The sequence below is a fragment of the Acipenser ruthenus genome, chromosome 13, assembly GCF_902713425.1.
Source record: "Acipenser ruthenus chromosome 13, fAciRut3.2 maternal haplotype, whole genome shotgun sequence".
NCBI classification, from domain to species: domain Eukaryota; kingdom Metazoa; phylum Chordata; class Actinopteri; order Acipenseriformes; family Acipenseridae; genus Acipenser; species Acipenser ruthenus.
The window spans coordinates 16,896,356-16,913,844 of NC_081201.1; the positions used below are offsets into that span (position 1 = coordinate 16,896,356).

The window sequence follows — 17,489 nt, forward strand, 5'->3', positions numbered from 1 at the left end:
GTTGGCACGTACTCCAAGAAGCATGATAGCTACAGTCCAGAACAGTTACTTTTTTTTTCACAGTGTAACGTCCATCTGGGCAGTATTGGTGGAGCATTTGTTATGTGAACAATTCATGTTAAATTTAAATTACAAAAACAAAAAAAAAAGTCATATTCCCCTAGACGATTAGATTTGACCTGTGACCTAAGCAAAGACACCTTTATATTGTCTTTAACATATACTAATATCCAGGTATTATAAAAAATAAAAGACGTACTTCATTGAGTTACAGGTTCTGTGACCTAAAGGTCTCCAAGTTTATGATGACATCACAGAAACTCTCCAAAGGTTATTATTTTGGTAATGTCGTTCTGGGCAGTCTTGGTGGAGCATTTGTCATGTGATTAGTCATTGCTGATGTCATTACTGAAGTCATGTATGACATCATATCTGCAACCTTAACGTCCCATTTCCTGACTTTAGTGATTTTGAACTGCAACCGTAACGTTATTTTAACAAAGTTTTTGTTACTGAATTGCCATAGTTTTTTTTAACTTGAATCTACTACAGTATCAATTTCTAAACTCCTACACACGTGGACGGAAATATGTTGTACAGCAACCCATGAAGTGGAGACCACACAAACAAAGGCAACCAGCCTGGTATAATGCAAGTGAAACAGGACTGTTCTAAGAGATCTAAGTAAAACACTGCATCCCAACACATTTTTTTTGTTTTTCACCCAGGGTCAGGGACATAAAAATGTGAGATCAGCTACTGAAATGTGTCAACTGGCTTATTACAGTCAAAAAATCTGTCCCTATGCACATGACTTTTTCATACACTACAGCAATCCAGTAATGAGACCAGCGTAGTTTTTGTATGCAACACATTGTTTTTGTATGCAAAAACATGCTAGTTATCATCTATTACTGAAATATATATAATACTCCATACAGCATACCGCGTATACAGTGAGATGAACATGAGACATAAATGTAGCTTATAGTGCAAATGTTAAACGTATTTAAGCATTTGAACCCGAAGGAGCGCTATTAGAATATGGATCTGTTAAAAAATAAATAGTTTTATTCCAATTTTATGAAGAACTAGTTTGTGTTGCTAAGCGTTTACCTCAGTATTCCATGAGTAACGCGGTTTCCTCAGAAAGCATCCGTGGTCTGTTCAGGTTCTTTCAGTTTAATCCAAGTGGACCCTGTAGTCTACTTCCAGTTGTGGTGTAAATAGCAACTTCATACTGCACCAGATTTAATTTAAATATTCTACTGACATGCAGCTGTTCTTACCCTGTTTTGTGAAGGGTTTGTTATCAGTAACTTTTTTTTTAATAGGGTTTGAGTGCATATTTGTGCAGCCAGGTAAGTTTCAGTATGTTACGCTCTTTTTTTTTTTTTTTTTTAATGTTTTTGGTAATCATGCTGTTTGTTGTGTTCATGAAGTTTATTCAAAATGCTGTCAGGTGATCTGTTGCTGGTGATCTCTTAAATAAAGTCTGCATCCACTTGTTTTATTTTTAACTTGTGAATGAAACCATAGAGTAGCCTAGTTTGCTATATTTATTTACTAAATTTAAGTGTTTCTATAAATCTACTGTTAAACTGCAAGAACAATTTGACTGTGATTCTGCATCTCTGAAAATGTCTAGCCTAAGTCCTAAGACACTTTTTAAATGAGGAAATTGATAATAAGTACAGATAACAATACGTCCTGACTGCAGTATTTGCACTAAACAAGCATGACTGTACAGTACAGTGTTTCAAATGGTGTTGTATATTTGGCATTTCTGTGTTTTTGTTTTATGACGGCTAATTGAGATATTTTTTAATTCTATACATTCCATGTTATTTACACTAGAGCATCAAAGTGCATAGCTATTTATTTTTTTACGTTAGAAATAAACAAAAATGATCTCTTTGGAAGTTCTTCTGGCTTTTGTGGTTATATGGGTGAGTGTTTGATTTTTGTAAGCCTAATGTAATGTAAATAATCGTTTTAGGCATAGTATTTGAAATGTTTCACCATTATTTATAGCTGCTCAGCCTAAGTGTACATGTAGGTTTTAAATACTCGTTCACCTTCTATCACTGACTGACATGGTTTTTTATTATTTATTTACTTACTCTGTACAGTACAATATGATGCTTTGTTATGCTTGTGAAAAATGTTGTGTTTTGTGCATTCTGGGAGCTGTAGTTCAAACTGGAGAGCGTTCCCAAGTGATTGTATTGTTACAGGTCCGGTCAGAACTACACAAAAATGGTTACCAAATCGTACAACTGTCCATGCGTAGCATTTGTTTTTAAATTAAAATACACATTTTTAAAGCTCCCCACCCACAAAAGGCATTAAAGACTATTTAGATGCAGTAACTTGCAAATGGGAGTAGTAACTGTCCAGTAGTTTTTTTTACCTAGAGGTGAATAATAAACAACGCTCTCCCGGCATCAAACTTACACGAAAAACCACCCGTTTTTAAACCGTGCTGTAGCTCAAAAACTACCCGACAGAATAACACAAAATGTGTAGAAAAAATTCAGCCTACCACTCAGACCTGAAATCCAAAACGGCAGATTGATTGAACTTAACCCCACTTTTGGAGCTGCACAAAATAGGGGCTTATAATGGAAAGAACATACCAACCATAACTACACCAGGACTACCGTCCTGATAGATCTGTGTGTGTATGTGTGTATTATATATATATAATACACACATACATATACAGTCACCTCTAAAATTATTGGCACCCTTGATAAAGTAATAAAACATTCTCAAAAAGAGAGGTGTCAGAATTATTGGCACCCCTAAAGATTCTTATAAATAAAATCAAACAAAATTAAATCTGCATTAACATTCTACTTCTTTAAGTTCATCTCAGTCTTAAGGAACTGTGTTCCATGGCTTCATGTTTCACTGGGGTATAAAAATGAGGTAAAACGCATATGAAATCCATTTGTCATCTATCACCATGGGGAAAGGCAAAGAACTCACAAATGAAAAGAGACAAATGGTTATTGACCTTTATTATTATTATTATTGACTTCTTAGCAGACGCCCTTATCCAGGGCGACTTACAATTGTTACAAGATATCACATTATTTTTACATACAATTACATTATTTTTTTTTTTACATACAATTACCCATTTATACAGTTGGGTTTTTACTGGAGCAATCTAGGTAAAGTACCTTGCTCAAGGGTACAGCAGCAGTGTCCCCCACTGGGGATTGAACCCACAACCCTCCAGTCAAGAGTCCAGAGCCCTAACCACTACTCCACACTGCTGACCTTCATAAATCAGGCAATGGGTACAAAACAATAGCTAAAAAACTAAATATATCACTTACCACTATTAGGGCAATAATTAAGAAGTTCAAAACCACTAGAACAGTGGTAAACTTGCCTGGTAGAGGACACAAGTGTATCTTACCCCCACGCACAGTGAGGCAGATGGTTCGGGAGGCAAAGGGAAATCCAAGGGCCACAGTTGGAGAATTACAGAACTTGGTTGCATCTTGGGGTCACCAAGTCTCCAAATCTACAATTAGACGCCACCTCCATGCCAATAGGCTATTTGGAAGGGTTGCCAGAAAAAAGCCTTTATTGAGAGCAACCAACAAACGTAAGCGCCTGGAGTTTGCTAAACGGCATTGGCACTTCGATTGGAACCGGGTGCTATGATCAGATGAAACGAAAATACAGCTCTTTGGCCACGCACACCAGAGGTGGGTTTGGCGTCGAAAGAAGGATGCGTGTGCAGAAAAGAACCTGATACCTACTGTAAAATATGGTGGTGGATCTTTGATTTTATGGGGCTGCTTTGCTTCCACTGGTCCTGGGGCCCTTGTTAAGGTCAACGGCATCATGAACTCTACCCAGTACCAGGACATTTTAGCCAAAAACCTGGTTGCCTCTGCCAGGAGGCTGAAACTTGGCCGCAAGTGGATCTTCCAGCAAGACAATGACCCCAAGCACACATCAAAATCCACAAAGAAATGGTTAATTGACCACAAAATCAACATTTTGCAATGGCCATCTGAGTCTCCGGACTTGAACCCCATTGAAAGCCTGTGGTTTCAATTGAAGAGGGCAGTCCATAAGCGCAAGGATATTAAGGATCTGGAAAGATTCTGTATGGAGGAAATACAAAATTATTGGACTACTGGTTCTAACCTTGATAAAGCATGAAATTGTTGTACTGCTTTTAGAATGAAACACTCACCTATAGGTACCAAAACTGATTCAGTGTTACTGAATAAGAGGGTATAATTTAGATTTTTGATATTATGCAGTTAAATAAACTGTTCATTCAAAAGTTAAATAACTTAAAATAACAATCAGTATCTTTAACACACATTGTATAAACATGTTTGTATGTTCATTACATTTTTTATAAACATAAAGCTAAAGGTGGTTGTTTATGCTTATATATATTAGTCCTCCAAAAAAAAAAAATATATATATATATACAGTACTGTGCAAAAGTTTTAGGCAGGTGTGAAAAAATGCTGTAAAGTAAGAATGCTTTCAAAAATAGACATGTTAATAGATTATATTTATCAATTAACTAAATGCAAAGTGAGTGAACAGAAGAAAAATCTAAATCAAATCCATATTTGGTGAGACCACCCTTTGCCTTCAGTCAACTGGGCTAAGAGAATGACTTAATTAGACTGACAGAATAAGACTAGACTAAATTAACACTGGTGTGTTCACAGGACTCGTTGCTGTATGTATGACTCAAGCACTATGTGTGTTCACAGGATTGTGATTGTACATAAAGGCCACAGAATCCTCTATCTCCGATAGTAGTTTCCATCACTACAATACAGTAGATGAGAATCACTAAAGCTTGAAGCTAGGTAACATTGCAATGAAAAGTTGCCAAATGTAGCATAGCAGCAATTACTGTCTTGTGTTACTGAGCCCCTTGCAGGAAGAAGCAGTTCATGTATTGCTCTCAACAGTGTGTTGCAGGTTTATATAATTAAAACTACTACTTCCTTCTGCACTTGCGTCAGTGAATGTGTTAACTGGAAATTACCGAGTATACCCAAGTTATTATATTTGAAAAGCTTTACTTTAAAATTAACCAAAACGTCAAGTTCTAATATTCTTGAGCTCTAGGATATTCCAATTAGCTATTTTGCTTGGTTACAGTACAGAATACGCACAATACCTCAATTCATCTCTGAAACAAAACAAGAACACACTCAAAAACTCAGGAGCTGTTTGGGACCAAACACAGCCAAGAATAAGCTTGGTAACATCTTTACTTGTCCAGCTTTAACTGGTTTCTGGGTTCACCCTTCTAGAGCACTCTGAATGCTTTCACTCCTTCCAGGTCTTTACTTTGCGCAGCGTTCACTTTGGAAAGACACCTTCAATAGACCTAGGGATGTATCAATACACAAAGTAGGTTGGTAACCCACCATTTTAACCATCGCTACACTGAAGGTGGCACGAAACATAACATATGTCCACTGGACTTAATTTCTTCTACGTTTTAACCATTACTACCCATAGTTTTATGCACCCTGTGAGTAGGGGGAGGATGTGAGCAGGGCAGAGGTGGGATAGCACCCCCTATTGACCCAGCCAGGAACTAAAGAGAAGAAAAAAAATACAAGAAAATGGAGCGTAACTCAAATCCTGCTGGGGATACTGTTAAACTTTTTTAGCATGCCCTGCCATGAGCAAGCTGAGCTAAGGCAGCTGTGCCTTTGTGGGCTGACAAAAGATTGGGGGGACTGGGAGAATCGTCTCTACCAGCACCGCAAAGCCAGAGACAGAGTTGCCTGCGCCGGGATCAGAGTTGCCTGCAGCCAGAAAAAGAAGCACCAGCAGCCTGAAGCACCTGTCCACAGAAAACCCTGGTGTAAGTATTGTGGGTAACACCACTGGAGAGATTGCCCTGATGCCCCAGCATACTGGTGGACTCTGTGAAGAGTTTGGACATGGATGACAAGATTGCCCAGAGGGAGCTGCTGCTGTGTGCAGAGCCAGAGAGATGGGAGCTGCTGCTGTGTGCGGAGCCAGGGAGACGGGAGCTGCTGCTGTGTGCAGAGCCAGAGGGAGAAGCCCTGCCATCTCCAGAACCGAAAGGAGAAGCCCCTCTGTCTCCAGAGCCAGAAGGAGAAGCAACTGTCTCCAGAGAAGGGGGAGGAGATCAAGAGACAATCTGCACTTCAGCTCCGACAACCACCCCTGTGCCACAGTCTGGCGCCTGGGGAGTTGGATTCCTGACCTGGGCTCCCAGACACCAGACTGTTGGTTCCCAGCTTGCTGCACCACCAGGCACAGTTGTTCACCTGATCTCACGTTTGCTCGTGGGATGGCCTTGATATGGCCGTGTGTGCTGCGCACAAGGGGAAGATGTGGGCAGGGCAGAGGCTGAGCAATAAGAAATGTGTGTTTTGGGGCTGCCTATGGTATTTGATAAATTGGTGTGGTGTGATTGTTTTATTGAAAAGTGTGGAATGTGGCCAGGTGTTAACTGAATGTGTAACTTTTTTTTTTTTTTTACTTAACACAACTTTTAGTCTTTTAAATATTTTAAAAAAATAATGAACAGAAAGCAAAAAACAGACAATTTCTCTCAAATCAAAACAGTCTATCCCCTACAACAGGGGTTGGCAATTGGCGGGCCGCGGTCCAGGGCTGTATCAAGTGCGGGGCAAGAGCAGAACTTCATTGTAACATTGTGGCAAGGGGGCTGTCATGGGGGATTCCCCATATGATCTTCATGTATAGTAGCAGCGGGGCAAACACAACGAACTGTATACTGTACACACAATGTTTCCTGTGTTGTCCACTGATGTGAGCCTGATAGCAGCCTGCCTGCATGTCCTTTTTGCATATGTGTGTGTGTATGAATGCGAGTGGATATCGATGGGCCAATGGGTGATGAGTGGGAGGAGTCAGCATCCATAAAAGGGCATGCTGCGTGTCAATTGAAATAATTGAGCAGGGAATACACAGAGAGAGACAGAGACAGAGCCAGAGAGAGAGAGAGAGAGAGAGAGAGAGAAATTGACAATTTGGCCTGTCCCAAGATACAATTTGCAAGCTGACTTGCACCTCTCCAGTTCTGCCTGTACTACACACCCACTCCAGATCTGCCGGCCGCACATCCTCCCCCACCACCAGCTGCAGAGCTGATCCAGGAACACCCCCATCACTCTCACCGAGCGCAGCCCCAGCCGAGCCGCCACGTTCTCAGGGCTGCTCCAGCCAACCATCCCCGGGCCCTGCAGGGCTCTCAATTTGGTCACTTCTGCTCCAACCAGCACGGCGATAAAGCCAGGCGAGTCCAGCACCTCCAGCCTCAAGGCTGGATTATTAACCAGGGGTACCTCCAAGTACCTGTACAATGTGTCTGTCATATCCCAGCCCCCCACTTGTCTCAAGAAAGCAAAGGCCCAGGGCCTCCAACTCACGGGATCTCTGGAGTTCAGTAACTTCTATAGGGCCTGCAGCCAGAAAACTGCCACCCTGCTGGCTACATCAATCAGGCCCTCCTCCCGGGCAGGTACAGTGCACCCTACTGAAAACAGTGCAGCCCATCACAAAAGAACCGCACCAAATCACTCTGTAACTCCCTGAGCAGCACTGCAGGCGGCTCCACACAGGCCATACGGTGCCACAGCATGGAGGCTACCAGATTATTAATTACCAAAGCTCTACCTCTGTAGGAGGGCTGTGTGAGTAACCAAGGATGTTGTTCTATCTGTCCTCATGAACACGTCTAGACACTTTACTGCCCCATGCCACCACTGCAGTCCCCCAGGCATTAGAGGGGGCTCCTGTTCCTGTCAGCGGCCCAACAGAGTGGCGCTGCTCTTGGCCCAATTGATCCTGGCCAAGGATGCTCTCTCAAAGGCCTTTTGACATCAGTGCAGATTCTGCACGTCCTGCTGTGCTATAATGAAGACAGTGATGTCATCTGCGTATGCCGTCACCCTCATGATTCCATGGAGCAATGGGGGAACAGCCACTCCGGTCAGTAACAACCACAGTCTTTGACCATGGGTTCAATTGCCAGAGAGTAAAGCATGCCCGACAGGGGACATCCCTGACGCACCCCCCTGCGCACTGGAAAAGGACAGCTCAATACCCCGTTTACCTTCAGGACACTAAAGATGTTGCTGTAGAAGTGTGCAATTTGGGGTGTAAAAACAGACTCAAATCCAAAAGCTTCTAAGGTTTTTAGTAGATAGTCATGATCAACCCGATCAAAAGCTTTCTCCTGGTCCAGCGAAATCACTCCTGCATCAAAAACAAAACAGCCTTGAGGCTTCCATTACATCCCTAACGAGGAAAATGCTGTCAAAAATAGACCTGGGTCATTCCACGCCAATTCAACCAGGAAAGGGGCATTTTGTTGCCCGACCATCTCACCTGGGGGTTTTCGGGCCTGCCGAGTTCAGAAATGCTAATCTTGTTGTTTTTTTTTGATAATTTCCACTTCGAGCTGTTACCTGGCAAAGGTCAACCCAAAGTGAAAAATCACCCTGGGCTCCACTTAGTCGCTACCATCACGTGTAGCACCTCGTTCGACTCGTAATGATAGGGCTTTCAAGGAAAGCACACAACTCACTTTGTGTGACGAGTTTTATTCGAACTTCAGCCCAATCCTTTACCCTGTAGGGGATGCGGGTCCTAAAATGTTAGTATTGCTGTAAGAACCCTTAGGGACCACTCTTCCAAATTTTGTGAAACACTTTTGGTTTCAAATCCCCCCACTTGTTATTAACCCCCTCTGAAATTTGAATTTGAAAAATCACCCAAAGATATTTGATAGATGTTCATGAGATCTACAAGAATCAAGCAAAACATTTTGGTATCTGCAAATTTGTCAAGTTGCATTTGTCATGCATTTGAACATTGCTTATGGCCACTTTGATGAGGCTAAAGTACCACACAGTCCTAACCGAACAAGTGTTATTCTTCAATTTTGCATTGTCTGGGGTTAGATCTGGAGCAAAAACTGACAAGGTGTGCTTCCAGTGGCACTAGCTTGGAGCTGAGGGGTTATGAACTTGTATGTGGAACTTAGATTATTTTGTTACAGTGACATTTGAAACTACTAAAAACTAAAAACTGATAGAAAACACAAAAAATATGGATAATCTTGGCAAACTTTAGGTGCTTGAATTCCAAAAATTCTAATTTCAGGAGGGGGTTAATGACCAGTGAACAGACTTGAAACCAAAAGTGTTTCACAAAATTTGGAAGAGTGGTCCCGAAGATTTGCATCTCCTACAGGGTAAAGGGTTGGGCTGAAGTTCGAATAAAACTCGTTACTTACCCCTCGTCTGGCAACTTGCCAAAAGTGAGTTAGATGCTCCTGGTATTTTCTTTCTCGAGTCGAATGAGGTACTACACATGATGGTAGCGTCTAAGTTGAGCCCAGGGTGATTTTTCCTTTGCCAGGTCACAGCTCGAAGGGGAAATAAAAGAAAATAAAAAATGATTAGCATTTCTGAACTCAGTGGGCCTGAAAACCCCCACGTGAATTTTTCTGGCAAAATCTGTGATGGTCTGGCAACATCTCAGATTATAGAATGACCCACCTATTTGGCACACAGTATGTCTGCTCATGGTGCACCATTTCCCCATCACAGTCTTTAGCCTGTTGGCCGTTGCTGTTGACCAGATTTTACAGTCAATGCACAATAGACTAACTGGCCTCCAGTTCTTGATGCAGCAGAGGTCCCTCTTCTTGGGCAGCAGAGCGAGGCCAGCAGGTCGGCAGCTAAGGGACAGCACCCCCTCTCTAGTACTCTCCTCCAGCACCTGCAGGAGATCTTCACCTAACTGTGTCCAAAAAACTTTAACCCTTTGCGGTCCATCTATTAACTGCGCGTCAGGCACGTCAGGTCTAATTAATTTTCACACGTGCAGTTAATTTTAGACGCACTGTTTAAAAGTATTTTTTTCCACAGTCAAACGGGTTTAAATGGCCCTGCATATCAACAAAGCACTCACTAGGCATCTCCAGCCCCGCCCCACTCTTTCGTTTGCTATAGCGTTCACCCTATGTAAGAAATAAATAAATAATAACAATAATAACAATAATAATAATAATAATAGTCGTGCATACCGATCGATCATCTCCGGATCACTCGTTTTATCACCAAACTCCTCAATAATGCGATCCAAGTCATTATTTTATTACTATAACATCTCAAAAAAGCTCTGCAAATGTCTGTGTTTTCTGTGCGCTGATTCAGTCAGCCAACTTGTTTACTTACGACCCGCCCCGTAATCTGATACCAGATACCATGTATGACTATTCATGAGATATGCCTTTTTTTTTTTTTTTTTGGACTTGTCTCGGCTCCTGTTGCTCCCACTCGGCAATTGAATGGTTTTCTCTGCTTTTTCCGGAGAAAAAACGACTAGAAACCCATTTTTTGCGTTGCTATAATGATGTCGGACCCAGTCCGACAAAGGACCTGTGAGGAATAATTGCAATGTCGGACCCAGTCCGACAATGGACCGCAAAGGGTTAAAGAATTCCACAGGCAGGCCGTCAATGCCTGGAGCTTTCCCAGTGTGCAGCCCCTCCAGGGCGGCAGCCAGTTCTTTTAATGTAAGGGGATGGTTGAGGGCCCTCTTGTCCCCCTCAGGGACCTGCAGGATCCCCTGGAAGAGCACTTGTGTCTCCCTATCCTGTGAGACAGCCTCTGCAGTGTACAGTGCAGAATAAAAGTCTGACATTGGACCGGAAAGGGAAAATTGTAATGTCGGACCTGGTCTGCTGCTCTCTTCTCCAGGCTGAAGAAGTACTGTGAGGGGGCATCAGTGTTATTTATGTGCTGGAATCGTGAGTGCATTAGTGTTATTTATGTGCTGGAATCGTGAGTGCCCCCTGCATCCTCAGGTCCAACAGCTCTTGCAACATTTTCCTCTTTTGATTTAAGTTGTTCAATTTGCTGGACATTATATTGGGATTCCAGAGCTGTAACTAGCTCTGTAATGTCAGCCTCCAGCTGCCTCGTCACCTCACTATCCTTAGTGTACTGCGGACAAGACAGTTTGATCTGAATTTTGCCCATATCCCACCATTGCCAGCACGAGGGGAAAGTGTGCCTATCACCCCTCCACTTCTCCCCCAAAAATTAACACAATAGAAAAAATAACATCTTGCAAAAGTGTAATGTTAAAATGCCAATATGAGCTGTGTGGTCTTAAAGAAAGTAACACAATAGTGACAAACAATACTGTGATCTGACAGCCCATTTGGCACAATAACACAATTCTTAACACAATTAAAGCGATGACTAAACATATAAAAACATTCATTTCGATTCAGTTCTTTATTTTCTCCACACATCAACTAGGTCAAAACTATTTACAATAGCAGAGAGCTCCCTGGCAGACTGGGGGATTCCTGTCTATGGACGCATTCACAGTGCAGTTAAAATCTCCCCAGAAATAAAAACTCATCTGATTAACGCTCGGCTACAACTCTGAAAAAACGCACCCTTTCTCTCCCTTCAGTAGGGGCATCAGCATTTATAAAGCAAAAAACAGACTAAAGAGAGAGTCAGGTGCACATCTTTCAGAAAACAAAACAGCAACCCTAGTGCTAATATTTGTCCCATGACTAAACAATATTCCCCCTCCACTCCTTGTGCCAGTCAATTTCATTACTTACATCACTGTGTTTCTTGGATAAAAGATATATCAATTTTTCCTCCCTCAATATTTCAAACACATCCCTATTTATGCACATCTCTAGCCCCGTTTACATTAAAGGTGCTTATTGTGAGGTTATCCATTAAAAGAAAGAAAAAAACACACTGAAAAACAGGACAGAAACAAACCCAGTAATAGAGAGAAAAAAGCAAAAGTTTTTACAGCCATTGCGATTTCTGATTTTGTATCTGTCTGTGAACTTTTGTGGTCAATTTCTTTAATCTATATCGCTCAGGATTGCCAAGTTCACAAAGTGCAGAATTATTATTAATATTATTATTTGTTTATTTAGCAGACGCCTTTATCCAAGGCGACTTACAGAGACTAGGGTGAGTGAATGTCACAAGGCTGGCTGAGTGGTGACACGTCAGACCCGGAAGAAACAGACAGACACAGTGAGGTTGGTGAAGCTGAGCACTTGGTTGTGCTCAGCATTTAATAAACAAAATAAGAGCACACAAAAACACGACACGGCACTTGAGGCCAAAATAAAAAGACAAACAAAACGTACTAACACACAAAACAAGTGGACGAACGTTTAAACAAGTACCGTGCTGGCACTTCCAGCACGCTGTAGCAATTGTTATTTCTAACCTCTTATCTCCTCTCTCTCCCGTTCTCCACTCACGAACACCCAAATCCTCTATTTTAACACCTCATCTACCCTTTGTGTTTTGTAAAAAACGTGTAATCCGCTCTGTGTAATCCCTCTCCATCACTCTCATACTCTGAGCTTTCTTCGTCCTTTATCAGCGGCACAAGCATGCGAGGTCGGCGAGCTCCGCTTCCCCCGACCCCACTGTTTGACCCCTCCCCGATTAGTTGGACATGCTACACCCCTGCATGGAGCTCCGTGCAAAGACATTGCCCCTGGTTTACTGGATATGCTACACCCCTGCATGGAGCTCCGTGCAAAGACACTGCCCCTCTGGTTTACTGGATATGCTACACCCCTGCATGGAGCTCCATGCAAAGACACTGCCCCTGGTTTACTGGATATGCTACACCCCTGCATGGAGTTCCGTGCAGAGACACTGGCCCTGGTTTACTGGATATGCTACACCCCTGAATGGAGCTCCGTGCAAAGACACTGGCCCTGGTTTACTGGATATGCTACACCCCTGCATGGAGCTCCGTGCAAAGACACTGGCCCTCTGGTTTGATGCATGAGGAATGGATTTCCACTACAGTCCATTTTCAAAGGTATTAAGGCCCTTGTTTTCAGTACTTTGTGCACCCTCCCCTTGCAAGGATAACGGCACGGAGTCTTTTTCTATAATGTTTAATGAGATTGGAGAACACATTAGACCATTCCTCCATACAGAATCTTTCCAGATCCTTGATATCCTTCAGTCTGCGCTTATGGACTGCCCTCTTCAATTGAAACCACAGGTTTTCAATGGGGTTCAAGTCCGGAGACTAGAGCATAGAACCCGGTTCCAATCGAAGTGCCAATGCTGTTGAGCAAACTCCCGGAGCTTACGTTTGTTGGTTGCTCTGAATAAAGGCTTTTTTCTGGCAACCCTTCCAAATAGCCTATTGGCATGGATGTGGCAATCTAGTTCTGTAATTCTCCAACTGTGGCCCTTGGATTTCCCTTTGCCTCCCGAACCATCTGCCTCACTGTGCGTGGGGTTAAGATACACTTGCGTCCTCTACCAGGCAAGTTTACCACTGTTCCAGTGCTTTTGAACTTCTTAATTATTGCCCTAATAGTGGTAAGTGGTATATTTAGTTTATTAGCTATTGTTTTGTACCCATTGCCTGATTTATGAAGGTCAACAACATTTCCCTTTTTCATCCCTATCCAATAATCCTGTTTATATTACAAAGTAGTTTTATGCAATGTAATGTGTAAAAATGGTTCCACTGCTCTCTGCATCCTCAAAAAAAAAAAAAAAAGCAGCGGCGGTCTCAGCAGTGCACACGTCCCTGGCATTAGAGTGGCTCAGTAATCTGTATAAGAGCATCTCACCTGTTGACACTCAGCCTAGAATTTGGACAAGTAAAACACATGCTCAAAAATCATGGTTTTAAGATCATGGATGAAGCCTACTGGGTTTTTACTGATAACTATTCCGACATCTTTCCTGCTTTCACAAAACTTGCAGCAATTGCAGTTACGATACCTGTGTCTAGTGTACCAGCAGAATGGTGTTAGTTGTCAGAACAGAGTGCAGACCAGCAAATGCTCTCTAACATGAGGATCATCTAAAACATGACATTTTAAATGGAAGCTCCTGAGAATTATTAAGACTCTGATTTGGAAGGAGCACAAGTCATTTTTGACTTGGGTGCTAAAAGGAAAATTTAAAGAACCTTTACACAGCAAAATTGTAAATAGTTGTGATGTCGACACTACCCGCAGAGACATTGGTACATGTTCTACAGCACTGTGTTACGTTGTGAACGGGGGATTTTCAAAAGAAAAGCTTAGCATGAAACATTTTCCTTGTCTATTTCTACTGTCATTATTTATACTGTGCGTACTGGTTTGCATGTTAATTTTGTTAATCTGAAATAGATAAACTGGAAAATAATATAAACTATGTTGATGAAATATGTAAAAACACAGGTGTTCTGGTTGAAAACGCAGGTTTTGAGATGGTATGCTTTAACAAATGCACATTTTCAGCCTTAAAAGATATCACTGTGAAGACATGCTGCAAGCATTAACCACTGAGCGTCTATTTCCAGCCAATAAACGTTTTGAAACTTCATCCAGCAGGTCCTACTCCCAAACCCTTCACTTAAGAGTCATTAAAGAAGGATTTCTTGCAATTCTATTTTGAAGGGTTACATTGCCTATGTAGACTGTTACATTTACTGTCTTTACTTTGTTTAAGCAGTGTTAACAAAAAACACAATATGTTGTGCAACATCAAAAACACAAGGTAAGTATTTTCACAGCATGTGTCCAAATGTTTCAGCTCTGGTCCTATACATCCAGAATTATTTGAACACGAACATCTTCAAACGCCACACGGTTACGGTACACTTAAACAGAACATTGTGCAACATTTTTTTTGTCGTTAAGCTTTAATAAGTCATTAAAAAAGTGAGGAAATTATGAATTTATTTATTAAATATAATATTACTGCGTATTACCTTTCAGTTCAGACGGTAAACATTGGATGTAGTAGCCACTAGAAGCCGCTACAGGGCACAAAACAAACGGTGAGAGAGAATACATAGATAATAATCCGATCTTTGATGAACCGTACTGTCTAATCAACCGAACACACCTGTAATCACATAATGAATTTCGTGTGGTGTATTACGATATTTAGCTGCCAAAAAAGGACCAGCAGACGGAGGCAAATGAAAATTACAGATTTATTCAGACACCAAAACCTGAGATGGAGCATTGTGGGCTTTAAATTGTTGCAGTTAATCAAATTAAAACAGTCACCTTGTTCTTGAATTTTCTTCTATTTCATCAGTACAGGCTGGAGATGTACTGATGAAATAGTACATCTCCAGTGTTACAGTGTCTATGTTATTAAACAGCTAAGAACTTTTATTTTACTCATTTCAATTGCACGTTATTACAATGCCTTAATAGCAAGTATCAAAGTATAGAGACATTTAACTGAATTTTTAAAGTTTAATGATTCCAAAAGTTCTGTAATGTGTCAAAGTTGTACTGACTTGTATTCTTTGATGATTTTCAAAGTTTGGTATCTGGTACATTTAATCACAGTATTCCATTACATTTACTGTAGGTGTTAAAAGTTTCGCTATATATCATCAGTAGCTACTTGTGTACAAAGTACTTGTGTGTGTTAACTGTATTCTACACATTATTAAAAGGTACAGTAATTGTTATTAAAACCTGTTTGATTATCAATACAAATCAATTATGCCAAGTAGTATCGGTCCCAGTTAGTTCCCAATTGACTCTCTATTGTAATAGTAACAGTTTAATAGTGACAGGAGTTAGGTTTAGGGGTAGGGTTTAGGTTTAGGGTAGAGTTAGGTGTAGGGGTTAAGTTTAGGAGTTAGGTGTAATTCGCATATGACGTGGCAAAGACTGAGGTTGCGCAGGGACAAAAATAGTGTTATTAAGTGTAAATCAGTTAGTTCTATTTAAGGGGGAAAAGGAAGTTTTTAAAAATATGATTTGCCAAATATATCCTGTTTAAGTATAGTGTTTTTGAGAGTGTGAGAAGTGTGCCTTACCCCTCATTAAACTATCCCAAGGCGGATTTGTCCGATACAATATAACTATATTTAACCCCGAGTCCAGACCGCAGCGTGAAAGTACTAAGTTCCGCAGACAGTACAATGACCATCCAGTCGAGCTGCTGGCATTACTTTCAACCAAAGCGCTAGCAATAATCCAGTCACAAATAATATTAAAAACAAACTACAAAAGTACTTATTAAAGTTTGCACTACACAGAGTGAACCATCCATTATCACAGAATACACCTCTTCGTGTTGTGTAGCGTTTATAATTGAGATGTATAATTATCTGCGAAATCCAGGTTGACACATGTGGAACAAACACAGTACTGCTGTGTAAGTTCTGAGCGTGGGGTGACAGTTATTAGCCTGCGAATAGCACAGGGTACATTCCGATATTGTTACGATAATAACACTGTTTATATCTCTATGCTCAGCATTCCTTGGTGTTATTAAACGTGTCTTCAATACAATAGCCATTACATCATCTCTGTCATCGATTCTGTTTGGATCGAAAGGTTGAATTAATGTGCAAAAATCGGCCAGGAACACACTCTGGTATGAAATGTGGTTTTAAGCTACTTACCCCAATTTGCATCAGGCTACTAAACCAAAATACTCTTCGACGTACGTGGACAACAAAACACTGAAGCGTGAAAAACCATCAACAATAAAATGTAACTAGCTCCTGTTTCACAAAGCAGCTACGCTAGCACTTAAGAGGTACTTCCTGTCTGACGGTGGAAGTGAGTCAGGCTCCAGTTTCTTAAAGAGACACGCACAGACAGTCACCGTGACGCGGATGGCACACTCATATAATGAAATTAGAAGACTTTAAACACGCAGTTAGGGGTCTGTGCTCCAATCAATGGCAAGCTCCTCTTTACAAGGGGTGTGATGAGTGCACCATTCTGTACACACACATGGGAACTATTTGAGTATTATTTTGTATTGTGCTCAGTATAATTGTATTTTGTATCTTGCTCTTAATTGTACTGTAATTATTAATACGTATTTTTTGTATACAACTGTAAATCTCCCTGGTTAAGGGCGTGTGCTAAGAAATAAATACATAAACAAACAAAGAAACAAATAATAATAATAATAATAATAATAATAATAATAATAATAATAATAATAATAGAAACATGCCTTACTTTTAAACGTAGGGTTAAAAACACATAATCAGGGAACACAATTGTAAGTCGCCCTGGATAAGGGCGTCTGCTAAGAAATAAATAATAATAATAATAATAATAATAATAATAATAATAATAATAATAATAATAATAATAATAATTATTTATTTATTTATTAGCAGACGCCCTTATCCAGGGCGACTTACAATCGCAAGCAAATACAAATACATTCAATATAAGTCATGCAATAAGAACAAGAAATACAATAATTCTCAAGTGTGACAAACCACAATTCAATAATACAGCAGATAATAGTGAAAGTTACATCAGGATATGATTAAGTAGTGATAGTTACATCAGGATATGATTAAGTACAAAATACTACAGATTAAACACTTGGCAGATTACAATATTCTGAGGTACAGGATTAAATGCAGTAAAATAGGGGGCAGAT

General features: G+C 40.8%; 1 protein-coding gene across 1 annotated transcript in view; it reads right to left on the minus strand.

Moving 5' to 3' along the window:
- csgalnact2 (chondroitin sulfate N-acetylgalactosaminyltransferase 2) overlaps positions 1 to 16,664 on the minus strand; it is a 77,029-nt gene extending 60,365 nt beyond the window's left edge. Inside the window, exon 1 of the mRNA XM_034031526.3 lies at positions 16,483 to 16,664. The gene's annotated coding sequence lies outside the window, so the exon portion shown is untranslated. The remainder of the gene's footprint in view (positions 1 to 16,482) is intronic.
- Positions 16,665 to 17,489: the final 825 nt, after the last annotated feature.